The sequence below is a fragment of the Diadema antillarum genome, unplaced genomic scaffold, assembly GCF_040938485.1.
Source record: "Diadema antillarum isolate AM-2024a unplaced genomic scaffold, OU_Dant_1.0 seq00000300_RagTag, whole genome shotgun sequence".
Classification (NCBI taxonomy): domain Eukaryota; kingdom Metazoa; phylum Echinodermata; class Echinoidea; order Diadematoida; family Diadematidae; genus Diadema; species Diadema antillarum.
Window position 1 is genome coordinate 882,535 of NW_027271323.1, and position 16,147 is coordinate 898,681.

The window sequence follows — 16,147 nt, forward strand, 5'->3', positions numbered from 1 at the left end:
AAAATGGATCCATGGTAATGACAATCCCGAAACTCATTCGCAACCCCCTTTCATCACTGATGTGTAGCGGCTACCGCATCTGTCGATTACCAGGTAAGCAGCCATACCCAAAGAGAATAATGACTTATTGATCTAAAAAAAAAAAGGTACGAGCAAGCTAGTGTAAGTTCTATAATTATAATTATGCGTATTAAAGTAATTGTAGATTAAAGTATATTGCAGTTTTAAGAAGGACAAGTTTGTTTTAAGAATCTGTTGCTGGAAACAACTGCAACAACAAAACAAAACATTGAATGGGATTGGAGATGACTTGATTCATGATTACTGAAATCCATTGTATAGAGTGGGCCATTTTCGTAAACCATGCCATATAAGACATACTGTAGAAGTTTACAATTTTTTAATAATAATATCGCACACGTTGGACTGATAACTTTTATAAATAATGGTGTGTGCGCGCACTGGTCTCGAAATGTGTCTATTCTACTACAGCAGTTAACGATGTACATTGACATTTACTCATGATTTTGCGATAAACCTTTGTGTGTGTGTGTGTGTGTGTGTGAGTGCGTGTAAACCCAAATGTATTGAACTGTATGTTTGAAAAATGTTTCAGCAGCACAAGAAAGAAGAATACAGATGGCTTTTTTGTTGTTGTTGGTAATATTAATTTCATTGCTAATATGGATCTGATATCGAATGAAACTCAAATATAAAGAATATTATAAAACAAAAGTGTATGTTCGTGTGTGTGTGTGTGTGTGTGTGTGTGTGTGCGTGTGTGTGTCTTTTACGCGCGAGTAAAAAGACCTCCATCTTTATAGAAAATGTGAGAGGCCCCGAAAAAGAAGAATGGGTTATGGAACCATTCTTGAACAAATCAAACTGATTAATCCTACCAGTAAAAGTGCAGTATCTACCAAGGACTATAGTTTAATTAGTCACAATACAGAAGCATATGAAAGTCGTGTATACTGGTTTGACTAAGAGGAAGAGTCAATTAAAGTTATATTTTTTGTGCTTCTCTCGTACTTTTATTTAATGCTGGAAAGAATTTTTCCCCTAATGTCTGAAAAATATATATTGATTACACAGTTTTAAACAATATCAAGACATTGAATTTATTCTCATTATCAAAATCAAAACGTCAGTGTTACAATGACAGGAGCATATAGTCTTGTTAGTAATAAATACTGCAACGGAATTTTGACAAGCCTGTAAAAGCGACCCTATATACGCTAGATCGATATTCTTTCCCACTTCTGTGCCTCACTCGTTTCCAACACAGAGAGAAACAACAGTGAAGTAAAACGACATTATTACCTGCTGCCTCAAATATGGCGGGTCTTTAAGGTGTTATTACAGTGAGTACAAAGAACACAATTTTCATATGAGCAATCATGCATGGTTTGACAAACCATTCATTGGAAAGTGAACCTAGAAAGATATCCTTGAAACTTACACGCTAATGGCATTGCATTATCGTATACCAAAATTGAATTGCAGATAGAAACGCTGGGAAGAATCACTCTAGACATTTCTCGACCAGAAACCGAATTTTTCAACGGAAGTTGAATTTGATCAACCACACATTTATGTAAATATGCGCCTTGAAGCTTTGCATCGCTTCCGTGTCAAAGCGTAAGCAAGAGTACCAAAAGTATAATCAGAGGTGAAATATATATTTGTGTGTGTGTGTGTGTGTGTGTGATATCATAATGAACAAGCAAGAAAGAGTATAAATGAAATATCAAAATAACTTGCTCATTATACACAAAATCGTTCCAACTAATGACGATGTACGTGGCAAAATATTCTTCATTCCTGGGGGAAAAAATAATAATCGGAAAAATCGGAATAATCGGGAGTGGAAAATGTCTTCTTGTTTTCAAAGAAATAAACAAAGTTTACCGCGTAGGAATGCCAGCTGCACAGCTAAAAGGGTCGTATATTTTAAGTTGACATCTAACTTCAGGTTTCTAACATTTTGGGTGGGATAATATGAAACCTCTCATGAAATATGAAAGAGCATGTAATTCCAAAAGCAATTCAACATTTATTGATGAAAACTGGGTTTCAAATGGCTGGGATATCCAAACCAGAGCGATCCTAATAAAACGATAGACCCACTTTTCATTACGATCGCTTTGTTTTACTTTGTTTTTTTGATGTCTCAGCCATTCCAAAAACCTATTTTCATCATATAAACTCTGAATTCCTCTTAGAATGGTATGCTCTGTACCATTTCATAAGTGTTTTCTTTGTTTCTTACAAGAATTAAAAGCCCAATCCTCATCTCCACCAAATACTACATCAACCGTTTAAGTTTTATTACAGGTTTTGTTCGGTTATGGCAGACATTGCCAGAGACACAGTAAATTAGGAAGAATGACAGAGATGAATTACCAATATCATAAAAGTAATGTGTTATCAGTGCACCGGTAAATCAGAGAGTAAGAATTTTTGAATTGTACATGTACGTTCAAATTTACAGACCCAACTGTATTTTTAATGTGGATTGTAATGTGCTGTTTGAGTACGTTTTCAGTTGATGATAGAAATGTTAGTTGAAATAATCCCCCACGATCACCAAGTGGGATGATAATGATAATAATATAAAAAAAAGCATCTTCAGGAGAAGCCCTAGGATAAGTATAGATGACTATGGCATTTCATTAATTGCATTATGCAAATGGTTTCTGATCGCAGTAAACCTTGAAAAATATTGGACTACGCTGCTCATGAATTTTTAAGCCAGGTTCTCGATATGTTTGAGTTTGGCATATCATTGTATTAGGGTTATGGGACTCTGTACATACATCGCACTTGTGTAAATAGGAATATATTGGGTACTTCAGTATCAAGCCATGTGTTAGCCAGAGCGATCTCTTCTTTTTATTGCGGTTATTCTTAATTCATGAAACATTGTAATACCTAGTGAGAAAACAAAAGACTAAAAGGAATGTATTAAAGAAAACATTAAAAAAGACTACTACGTGGGTGATATTTCTCTGCTTGTGAAATGTACGCACGTAAAAGGTTGCAAAACATTTTGATGATTTCTGAAAAAAAAAAATGAATGCTCTAAAAATCAAGTTAATGTGTGCATGTGTGTGTGTGTGTGTGTCTTTTTAAAGCACACACACACAAGGCCTCTGCACTTTCAGTGGGAAAACGAATGAAAGCGATAAAGAAGAACCATAGATGGAACATTTGACTTTCCCATCTTTAATAAAGAATTGAGAAGAATGTTGGCCTCACTATTTTGTCAGTAACGAGTGCAGGAAGTATGCACGTTTTACTGAATAAAGAATAGAATATTCAATTCAATTCGGTTTTATTGCAAAATCAAAAGAAAGTATAACAGTAAGTCCGCAGTCTAATAGTGCCATGCGTACAGAGTAAAAGTACATGGGTATGATTACATAGCATTCACAGTAAAGAAAAATCAAAATGTAAAAACCCTACTCTGTCATACCAATATCATATTCTTACAATCCTATAATTAAATATAACATTTACAGAAGGGTAAAACTGGTCTCAGGTTTTAAGTAACCTTGTCCAAAGAAAGATTTTAGAGCAAAATAAAAACGATGAAAAAAAACAAACAAATGAAAAATAAAAAAAAAAACTATAGAGGGAACATTATTGGAGAATTTCATTATTGGGAAACTATCATTTTATATTTTTTTAACGTTTTCTTGCGTTGTCGTCGCGAACTGCAGTAGTCTTCTCATCAAGTGACGATGGTACCAAAACTTTAAAAAGTCAAACGTTTTGAGCGGATTGTCTGATTTTCCTAAAACTTCACTGATGCACGTGTTCTACTAATATTGCTGCATTAAATTAATCAAAATGATATACGGCTTCCATTCCCCTTTAGAGCAAAATTGGGAAATGAAATGTCTTCTCGGGATAAGATGCAGACAGCGGTAGGAAAGAAACCGGCTGTGGTCACATTTGCAAAAACGGGAACATAGCCTAGATTAAGTTTAGTTGAGTAAAATTTTAGACGTTTCCTCTACTAAGGATGAAAAGAAAGATGTATATGTATTATTTCTTAATCTATGTGAGAAGATAGTTCATTATCTTTGACTTTTTATGCATAATGTGCTCCATTTTTTTGAATGGACAAACTCTTATGATAATTATTATAGTTGTTGTAACGAAAAACAACACAAAGAATACAAGTAAATCTGCAGATAAATGATAGATTTATGATTTTTTTTTTCGACTGCACATTTTATTTCACGTAGAAAGCGATGGGGACCTAAAACACACACACACATGCACACAAACTACAAGACAAAATAATGGGGAGGAACATGAAAATAATGATACATTGTAATAATACATAATCCAGTAGGCACACTGAATTTACATTTGTCTGCCACTTTCGCATCATTTCTATCTATATACATTGATCCAGATTGCTTGTCGAACCCTTGTCAAAACGGCTGGTGCGAAGAAACTGTCAACGACTATCGCTGTCACTGCGCTCACGGCTTTTCGGGCAGGAACTGTGAAACCAGTGAGTACTACTAATATTGTATCTCCCGAACAGAGTTTTTGGAGGATACTTTGGATATGGCATCGTCACAGCGCGGCCGCCGCCACCGCGTCAGCCTCAGAGATTTTCTCGTGAGCGCTCTACCGGTTGTTGCCAGACAAGGATTTTTAGTTAAGGGCAGATTTTTGAAGAGCAGACTCTAAGCTTTAAAAAAAAAAAAAAAAAAAAAAAAAAAAAAATATATATATATATATATATATATATATATATATACACATAACTCAATTCAAATGGACTCCCCTAACTTATCTAAATACTAAAAAGAAAGCACAAGACTCAGGAAAAGTGTGAACTGAGAGGCTCTGAAGTACAGGGCCTATTAGCGCTTAATCTTTTGCAAACCACACTAGCTGTGCAATAGAAGGGATAAAACACACGATGTAAACCACCGGAGGAACAACGATGAAGGGGTTATCAGTACGCTAAAATTGAGCATGTTCTGTTTAATAGGTTTCAAAGTTTCAAAGCAGTAGAAACATCCTTTCAAAAGTTATTAGACTTGAAAGTGAAGAGGGTGTTAAGGGTTCCAAGAAATGAAAAGGGGACTCTAAGACATACCTGATCATTCTATCCCCCCCCCTAAAAAAAGTGTGTTGTAGAATGTTATCTTGTCTTCTCGATGAGATAACAAGAAATAACTTATAACATTACTTATCCTTCACAGAGAGCAAATTTTAAACAATGATTAAGAATTGGAACCTTTGCAACATAATCATAAGCACGACTAGCACCATTCTATTATACATTAATTTCTTTAATGAATAAATTGATCATTTTAAATATTTGATGACTGAAAAGACTACTGAAGACTGCGTGTTGGACTTGGTCCCAATATCTAGTTTTCATTGACATGTTGCTTTGTGTGTGTGTGTGTCATTCTCAAATAAGTCTGTATTATGTCTGCATGGGTATGATAATCGGTAACAAAATTCTTTCAGAACATCGTTTTGAGATCTTATGAGGCCAACTTTGGTAAAAACAAACCCAATATAACATCTGGTATATATTTAGTCTATGTACACGTCATGTTCCAATTAGTCCTTAAACAAAACGTTAATTACACGTTATTCGTTGGCAAATGATTTATGTTAAAGTGACGTAAACATTACCCCCCCCCCCCCCAAAAAAAAAAAAAAAAATGTGACACTTTGCTTAACAAGCGAGGTATTTACATAGCTTCGATTCTTTCTATATCTGGAATCCCTGTCTGTGATCTACAGGCTTGCCTGGAATGTTGTCAGCCTCGCCTAACCAGGCATTAACAGATGTTATTACGGATGCTACGGCTCTCTTCTCGGCATCAACAGGTATATCGTTATGGCAACCATATCACTCATCTATCTAATACGAGTGCGTGAAAACAAATTAGAGTGCAACAACGAAGGACGAAATGAATTATAGCTTTTAATATAATAGATAATTTCAACAAATAATTCAATTACTTGGTAGCTTTCCCGAGCGTGATAGATAGTGTATCAATCATTGAGGTAAATTCTTATCCACTTAATGGTGAACTATTACTAAATAAAACTGAATTAATCAGCATTCACACATTAAATCTTTCTAAGTTTGTTTGTTTGCTTAATTGTTTTTGTATGATGGCATTACAACGAATAGCCCCAAAAGGGATATCAAATTTGTGAAGGAGTGAAACACTTTATTCGGTACTCCATGTGGAAATATTATAAAGGATTAGTATTTGTGCATTTTCTTTACCCGTTTCTCAGTGTAACACATACTGGAGGGGGGGGGGGGGGGGGAGACTGAAGTCGAAACATATGCATAACGAGGGTGCGCCACCTATAGTTCGACAACAGCTCAGGCGCACGTATTTGTGTCATGTCTGTTTCATCCAACTTGTCAAGTTGTCATCGTCCTCATACTCTTTTAACACCACGCAGGTGCGGATCCAGGGAGGACCGCAACCGGCGCACGCCCCCTTTATTTTTTGTTGAAAAAAAAAGAAATAAAAAGAAAAAAATAGGGGAGGGGTGCGTGCGCCCCCCTTTAATTTTGTAAACACGCCCCCTCTTTACGGAATTCCTGGATCCGCCCCTGGCACGTATCATCATTGGTACTTCACGCAAGTGTTTACTGCAGGCCTACCCAAGTCGTTAACGTGTTGAGCATGTGTACAATAAAGCGATTAAAAAAACCCAACATAGATGGAATTCATGATACAAGCGAGTAAAAAAAAAAAATGATTGTCATACAAACATACCGACGTCTATAAACATGACCAATCAAACAGAGTACAAAAAATATGCACTATCTAATACTCTCATAAATGAACAAAGAATACAATTCTATAGTTCGATCGAATATGGTCTGCGTGGTATATATACCATGCAGACTAGACTAGATTTTTTCCCGATAAGTGGTGGGGCCGATATTTGTTGTAAATTGACTAAAGAAGCAGTAATTACATGTACATCGAAATGTAGAGTCAGATATGTTTCGCATAACAGTATTGTTATTCCCGGCAAATATAATAATACGCTTTACCTGTATCATCATAAACACTAAGTGAATTGCACACACACACACACACACACACACACACTCACTCACTCACTCAAAAATAAACGCGGCATGCACGTCACACCTTCGATGTTTTACTTTAAGTTAATATGCCAAGCGAGTTGCACCTATTTTTAAATGCTATTGCAAATAACTCGTAAATGACGTGTTAATGTCTGAAGCACGACATTTTTTTTATCCGCTGCTTTGGTGTAGCATCATTCCATTCGACGTCAACCACCAACTCGATGGCGGAAGCGTCAGCTGCGCTGTCGACAAACGTACATGCCATGTCTAGCACAACTTTAGCTGGTGACATTAGAACGACGAAAGACTTCTCTATGACATCCGCAGGTTGTTGTTGATTTTTTTTTCTGTGACGTTCCATCTACTTGTACATCTTTGGCGACGTACTAAAAAACGAAATGACGATTATAATGCACATAGTATTGGGTTATCAAATATCACTCCCATAGTCATAGTTATCTACGTCTAATCTTCTATCATTTCTCCGTTTCTTTTTCACAAACACTGATTACTCGGGGCTTACAACCGAACAAACTTGCTCTTTGTTCAACCCCATTTCGATTTCGACCAGTTATCATTACAATTGCCGTGTTATTTCCATGTGCATTGTTTGTTTTTGTACACTGTTGACAAGGTAAAAAAACTTGTAGGCCTATAATTATATTTGATGTAACATTCATGAACGAGAAATATGAAAATAAAATGAAAATTAACATGGAATTGAAAACCATACATTTATCATGACTGGCAAGATTGAAAGCTCGATATGCATTGTGATGAATACAAAGTGCCCTGCCACAACCACAACCCCCCCCCCCAAAAAAAAAACAAAAACAAACAAACAACACAACAGCAACAACAAAACAAAACAAAACAAAACAAAACAAAACAAAACACGACAAACACAAATACAGACAAATGGAAATGTGATGCACGTCGCATCTTTCGCTGTTTTCCGATACTCGTGTGAAACAAGTCACATCTATATCTTATATGCCATCACAAAGATCGTGTAAAAGATATAATAATAATAATAATAATAATAATAATAATAATAATAATTGACATTTATATCGCGCTTAAAACGACACACACAGTTTCTAAGCGCCTTACATGTATCATCTACAAAACGTAATCTTACAATTATTCAACATAACTACGAAACTATTCAATACTTTACATTACTTAATATATTTCAGCAATAAGACATAGGCCTAATATTAGATTTCCCGCATATTGTTGATGTGCTGCGCTGTTGCAGAATCATCCCATACGATATCAACCACCGACTCGACGACGGAAACGTCGCCAGCGCTATCGACAAGCTTGCCCGTTGAGCCATCGACCACGTCCAGGACAACATCAGCCAATGAGTTTGAAACGACGACAGACCTCTCTTCAACACCCACAGGTTCGTTTTTATGTCATACCGTATCAGATTGTTAAAAAAAATACAAGTTTATTACTCAAGAAGCAAAGTTGCTCTCATTCAGCAATATTGCACGTATTTATGACATGTTAAATTGTATATGGACTTATAAACCGAGCAATTAAGACAGATAGAAATGACGGCGAAATGGATCAAGCATAATACGCATGCTAGTTCACAATGCCTCCGGGTAAGCAAGTATCAGTCTGCCTTTCTTTCTGTCTCTCTCCCTGAGTCTCGTATCCCCGCTTTTGGAATACTTTTGTATCTGCGATATCCTGTCTTTATTAAAGTTTAATATAACTCATCCTTCATCTCTCCACAGCAAACAATGAAGTGGTTATCTGCGAGAACAACCAAGGCACCATCTCCTGTCCGCAGGGAACCATCCACATTGTATCGGCCAACTACGGACGGCTCGCACTGGGCAGTGTGCACTGTCCTCACCCCAGTATCAGTACCACCAGTTGTACATTAAGTACCTCATTGAGCATCATGCAAAACACATGTGAGGGTGAGGTTTCATGCACCTTTACCCCATCATACTCCATGTTTAAGACTGATCCTTGCCCTGGGACATACAAGTATGCTGAAGTTGAGTACAAATGTCAAACGAATTAAAAGTAAATGCAGTAATTATCGCTTTCTGAAATCCGAATGCTACAAGCCCTGACCATTTAAAGACACAATCTTGTCCATATTATTCTATTCAGTCACATTGCAAGTTTTGAATTATATAGACAAAGGTGGTGGTATGATCAAAAAATGTTACAGTATTTCACAGTCCTATCACAGATGCATTACACCACGGACAGTTTTCATCAAAATGACTGCATTATCAAAGAAGCAATGCTTGGATGAACAGTTATACATCCCTGTGGATATTTAGCTTTATGTAGCAATTACAGACTTCTCTATACCCTTCCTGTTATAAACATTTGGTCTATAGACGAGACAGACAATATAAAAATGAACGGAAATAGAAATTTTGCTTCGAGTAAATCGACTCTACTATAAAAGGACACAAAAGAGGGTTATTTCTTCTTTTTTTCAGATAAAAGTGACAGAAAACGTTTTTGTGAAGGACAATGCGAGGACAAAAATTATACAGGCATCAAGAACATCATACATCATATCCCTTGTTTAAGGTGTCGTAGTCTTAGAGTATAGAAAAAATAGGCCTACAACGAGAAATATGATCATTATGAAGAGATTGACGTATGCGCTTTTAGTGATGACTATAGTGAATACTGCCGCAGAGGATAAACCAATTATTAAGCTGTATATGGCGGTGTAACATTAATGTATATACAAATGCATTATGTGTCGATAACATAGCGATAGAAATATTAATATTATACAGTAGATAGATAATTATGTGTGAATGTCGGGAGCTGCAGAATTATATACGTTCCAGAAAAGGGCTTTATGCGTAGTATAAAAGCAATAACCAGTCAAGCAATCTGCAATCTTGTACTAAAGCATCCATATTAAAGTTCTATAATATGGACAGAGTGCATCTTAACAGAAGGTATCGATGACTGGCAAGTTACACTAGACTCCTTGCCTTCAATTTTATTCTCTATTATTGTCTTCTCTCTCGTTTTTAATTGGATTTGTGATGTGCCTATAAAGAATGCGAGAGCAAAAATGTTTAAGTACTTTTCTTTCTTCATGTGTGTAGTGTGCATATCTTATCCTACTTGACTTGTTTCTGTGTTTTAGGGCTAAAAATATTGATGTGTCATAGTTCAATAATACATTTTTTCTCTCTCTCTTTAAGAATAAAAGGTCTCACGTTCACTGCAAAAAAAAAAAAAAATCCGGTGTTAAATATGAAACACCGAGCTGGTGTTAAATTTCCGGTGTTCATTTGTGGTGTTAGATTAACACCTCCGGGTTTCACTTCAAAATATAAAATTGTTTGTTGAATAGTTTCTTTATAGTTACTGTTCTTCTTGTTGATTTTGAACTTCAACAAGACAATCAAAAAATTTTGAACGCATTTACACCACAGTAACACCAGTTGATGTGGTCTCCTATTGAAGCTGGGCGGGTGTTATACCGTTGACATTAACACCAGCAATATCAAATCAACACCATGTGGTGTCATTGTTGAATTAACACCAGAACAGTGTCAAAAATATCACCAGCTGCAGTGTCAAATTAACACCACGAAGTAGTGCAGGTGAACACTTTTCAACACCATCACAACATAATTTCTACACATGTGGGTGTGGTCCTTTATTGACACTCGATCGGTGTTAGATTTAACACCCATGGTGATAAATCTAACACCGATATTTTTACAGTGTTGCTTCTCAATCCTGGTCTTAATATCATTTGCTCCTCTGTTATGATTTGTGTTGTTTTATTTTTTGTTATATAAATGAATGAACAAATGCATGAATGAATGATTGAATATGCATTTATTTACTTTATCTATGGAATGATTGTATTATAAATATATATATATATATATATATATATATATATATTTAAAATACTTAAAATTTGGTATCATAAAACGGGCAGGAAAGTGTGTTTTTTTAGCAGTTTATCTCGAACATTTTTGGTAGAATAGTGTGATTAGGTGTGTCTTTAGAATCCCTTTTTCATTTCTGAAAAACCTTGTCCACACTCTTCACTTTCAACTCTAATAACTTTTGAAAGGATAGTGCTACTGCTTTGAAAGTTGGCATTAATTATTGACAGAATGTGTTAATGCGGCATGCTGAATTTTAGTTTAATCTGGTAATCCCTCCATTACTGTTACTCTGGTGGTTTACTTCTTTTTTTTTTTTTTTTGGTCTCATTCATCGCACAGCCAGCACGGTTTGGTAAAGATTAAGCGCTTGAATAGACACTGTACTTCAGAGCCTCTTTTCTCAGTTCACACTTTTCCTGAGTTTGTGCTTTCTTTCCAATATTTTGATAGGTTAGGAGAGTCCATTTGATTTGAGTTATACATCATTTTAAAGCTTAAAGTCTGCTCTTTCAGAATATGGTCTTAACTAAAAATTCATATCTGGCGACTTTTTGTTTGTTTTGAGGTGCAGGGTCACATATAGCATGTATACATTGTATTGTATAAATGATTATTACATCAACGTCAAGAAATGACATTAGCAATTTATCAAGTTGTTAATGACATTTCTTACTCAGATTCTATGGCAATGTATTTGTGAGTGACAAATTATTACATAAAGTGATTATGATATAATAGTGCATTAAAATCTGTGAGTTATGTTGGCATTTTTTTTATTTGGTTTGTCATGGTTTCTCGCCTACTTCCAAGTGATATCACAAATATTCAACATTTTAACATTTCAATGATATAATATCTATCATATTATCATAATTTGACATCATATCTGAGTAGTACGTAAATCGACAGCTCCGCATAGATTTGTGGAATTTCTTGTGGTCCTTGAGCAGAGAAACCAATACTCTGAAAAATCTTAAACAAATTACACTAAACAGTGTTGATGACATACATGTAGGATCCTCACATATTTCAGAAAGTGTAATTCCATTACAATACCGCTTGTTTAACAAGTTCACTTTTGTAGAATCTATGCATGCCTTCTTCTTTTGTTCTACTTCCTTGAGCCCCAGTTCATGCATTCTAACGGTGAGGCTGCCATGTCATCATCCTTGTCCATTGCAATTTGTTATAAATTTTGAAAACATTGTTATTCCTCATCCAAATCACTTTTAATTAATCATGAAACTCTGTACTCAGTTATAATTGATCTATAGTTGTTCAAAAGAATTTAAAGTCTGAAAATCATCTGGAGGTCTCCTTTAAAGTCACTGTGTATTATCTTTCACTCACATTTAATGTACTTTTTATATCGCATGACATATAAAATTAAAACTTTTTATGATTTTCATCTGGAAAGATGATAACACAGTTAAAACACAAACAAATAACCTGTGTGGTAACAATGGCTTTATAAAATTAATTTCATAACAAAATCATAGGGTTGAATATCAGCATAGCTTTACATTTAGTTTTTTTTTTTCTCTTGTGGTATGAAAATACAGAGGTTTGTTGAAAGTGATCTATAACATGGGATTAAGTTCGTTAGATGCAAAATAGTGTTTCACACATAGATGAAAGGAAGTCGGCTGAATGCATGTATGACTTTAAAAAAATATTAAGAATACACACAAGTATGTCAGGAAGCTTTAAATGATTACCTAAATGGCAGAAAATGACACCATAAATCGAAATCTCGAACTTCGCAAAAAAAAAATGTCTTTCTTCGCAGTCGCTGCATGAAGTGTGACACATTTTTACTCAGTTGAATCGCTGACTGTCACATGAGCAACTTTTTTTGTTATTTACTCTGCTACTTTGACACGTAAGCATTCAAATCGAAACAAATCAAATACAGTTAAATCAACGTTTTTAATAATTGAGTTTTGGTTTTGGTAAAAAGTGGGAGATTTGATATGAAAATATCAATACAAATCAAAGTATAAAAAACGCGTAACTTTTGGCTATGCTGCTTTGGGTTCTGGACTCGTGTCCCTCCTTTAGTAGTTATAGCGCCCGGTAGACCGCAGGTCGTCAGCGTGTATGGCTCAGAAGGTGTGGTTCAGCTAGCGACGCTCGTCCCTCGTACCGGTAGTCGTCCCAGCATGACAGTCCCGCTCGCCGATGTTGATTCAAGCTCCGTACCGATGTGTTTGATGTACTAACCAAAATGTTTCTCTGCCTAATATTCCCTAACGTCAGTACTTATACACAAACTATTGAATCAATTAACATACGGCTTAGACAGAAGTATGCATTAAAAATTCTTCTCTCAAAGCAAACTATATCTGCTTACTATAAAATTAGCACCTAATCGTATTTCCTGAATATCATTAACCTAACTTCACAGCAGGATGAGCTTGCCTGAACTTAACACAATGATGCTATACGGCAAAACTGAATCCAATTATATATATTGTTTGGGGTATCCTAACCAACAGAGGCGTCATTGACCTAACCAACTTTTGTACAAAATCAATTGATATACATGAATATATATATATAAACACTCCAGGCAAATATATTCCTTACCTGACACTGACGCATGGAAATTTGATTGTTTTTGATGATATACAAAAAATACTATTCAGTAATTTTCATACTAGCTACATTACATGTAGTTGATAACAACTCAATAAGACTTAGGCTGACAGAAACAAGTACATCAAACAATGCCTACTAGACTTTCAATATATACCTGAACCCTTAAGGGTTCTAAAACCTGATGAGATGATTCTCTGTAATACTTGTCTAGAAGAAAAATCCTGTCAATGTTCCCCAAACAAGCACTGCTTAGAGCCACATACCTCAAGAAGACCTGACGCACCAACATGTACTTGGATACTGGTGATGGAATGAAACCACTGAACATTGTCCATAACAGCATAAACAACATGGAAGAATCTGCATCGCTGTACAAACTCACTCTGGTCAGCTACTTTAATCAGTGTTAGTTGTTCAGTCAATCCTTCATCTCAGATTTTTAGCTGATTCCTTGGTGGTATGCGACATTGGAATTTTCACCATGATGAAATCCATCTCCTCCTCTGCAGAGGGGAAAGTGTGTAGGAGGAGGTAGATCTTATCCCTTGAGTGCCAAACTTTCAAACTCGAGCCTCCATCGGATCCGTTAACAAAGCCCGGATGACCCGTCTCCTGGTCTCCAACAAAGACGTATGTTGCGACACGGATTGTCGCCCCCGTCACGGATTGTCGCCAGGCGACAATCCGTGACGCTTGTGCAGTTCCCAGTTTTTGACCTCAAAGGCCACAATCCGTGATGGCAAAAAAATTTGTTGCGACACGGATTGTCGCCCCGTCAAGGCGGTGTCACACCTGTCCGGGCAAGCTACGCGGGCTTGTGGCGAGGAGGTAGTTTAAAGCACGTAGAAGATTTTCCGCGGGCGGACAAGAATGTTTGCAATTTTCGCACTTGTTTCTTACTAGACGCGTGCTACTTAGCTTCTACTTGCGTGCGTTCCGTGTGACTCGCGTGAGAGCTTTGAAACCGATCCATTATCTGTTACGAGCGACTTACGGGGATTGCGAAGTACCTGCTTTGGAGTTGCCTGTGAGGTGCTACCGGTAAGGGTTTCCTACTTGTGTTCTGCGCGTACCTCTACGGGCAACTCCCGTGACTCTTCCGGAACAAGTTTTGAGCATGCTCAAGGCCTTGTCATACCGTATCTGGGGAAGTTTTGCGGCTTGACTTGCGGGGAAACAAATTTGCTACCCGGAGCTCTCCGCAGTTGGCCCGAACTTTACAGTACCTAGCACTTATCTCGTCCTTAGTTGCCCGAAGGTGCGCACGCTAGTCCAATTTTCCCGCAGCAAAGTTTTGAGCATGACCAAAACTATTTCCGGATGAGTCGCGAGGATTGCCCGAAGAGTTCCACGCAGAACACCCGTAGGAGGGCCGTAGCCGCCGCAATTCACAGGCATTTGACCGACTTGAAGTAGGTAAGTTGCCCGCTGATATGCCTGTGTGAAGGGAGTGCGCGCCATTTTCGGACAGGACTTCATCCGCCGAATGGACTTCTGCAGCAATTTGATGCATATGCTGTTAATCTTCCGGGCTTTGTGGCTGTCCATCCACTGGACGTTCTCTGCCCTTGTGCACTTTCCGTCTACGGGGCATCTTCACTTCTTGAAAGCTAGTTGACAAATGATTGTTTGCCCATCCACTCGAACCAGCCTATTGTTCAGGCTAGCACTCACCTCGCAGGCGACTAGTACGCAGATAACACGCAGTTGTGGCGCAGGTACTTCGCAGAGCCCGTATGTCGCCCGTAACTGACATAAAAGAAGCTATCACGAAGCTATCACGTGACATCCACGCGCCTAACATGCAGTTCAACGGAATACACGCAAGAAGGACTTAGGTATCACGCGTTTATCATGTAATACCCACGCCAAACTCGCCCTAAACCTTGTCCGGCCGCAGAAAGTATTCTGCGTGCTGAAAAATCCCCATACGCAACAAGCCCGCTTAGCTGGTGTGACAGGGCCTTTTTTGGCAGCGGGTAAATAGAGCCAGCGTGCGCACCTCCGGGTAACTACTTTTGAGATACATGCTAGGTACTGTCATGTGCGGGTCATCTGCGGGGACCTCCGGATAGCAAAAATGTTCTTCGGAAGTCGCACGCAAGGCTGGTGTGACACCGCCTTCACGGATTGTGGCCCCGGGCTCGGGGTGGTTCCTCCGGTGATAAGCTTTGGTGGGATGGGTATGACTGGTAAGTTATGCGTATGTGTGTGTGTGTGTGTGTGTGTGTGTGTGTGTACATTGTGAGCTGCATGATATGTGATGTGTATGATTTGTAGGTGCGTACAATAAGTGACTTAATTGTGTATGATTTTCCGTATTGTTGTGTGTGTGTGTGTGTGTGTGTGTGTGTGTGTGTTTGGAGTATAATAATACAATATGTAGAAACTGCGCATGTGTGGTGGTTGTATAGTGGTAGTGGTTTGTTTGTATGTGTGTATACGTGTGCCTGTATGTTTACGTTTGTAGTGGTATATAGTGGCGTATGTATATATCAAAGGGTATGTGATG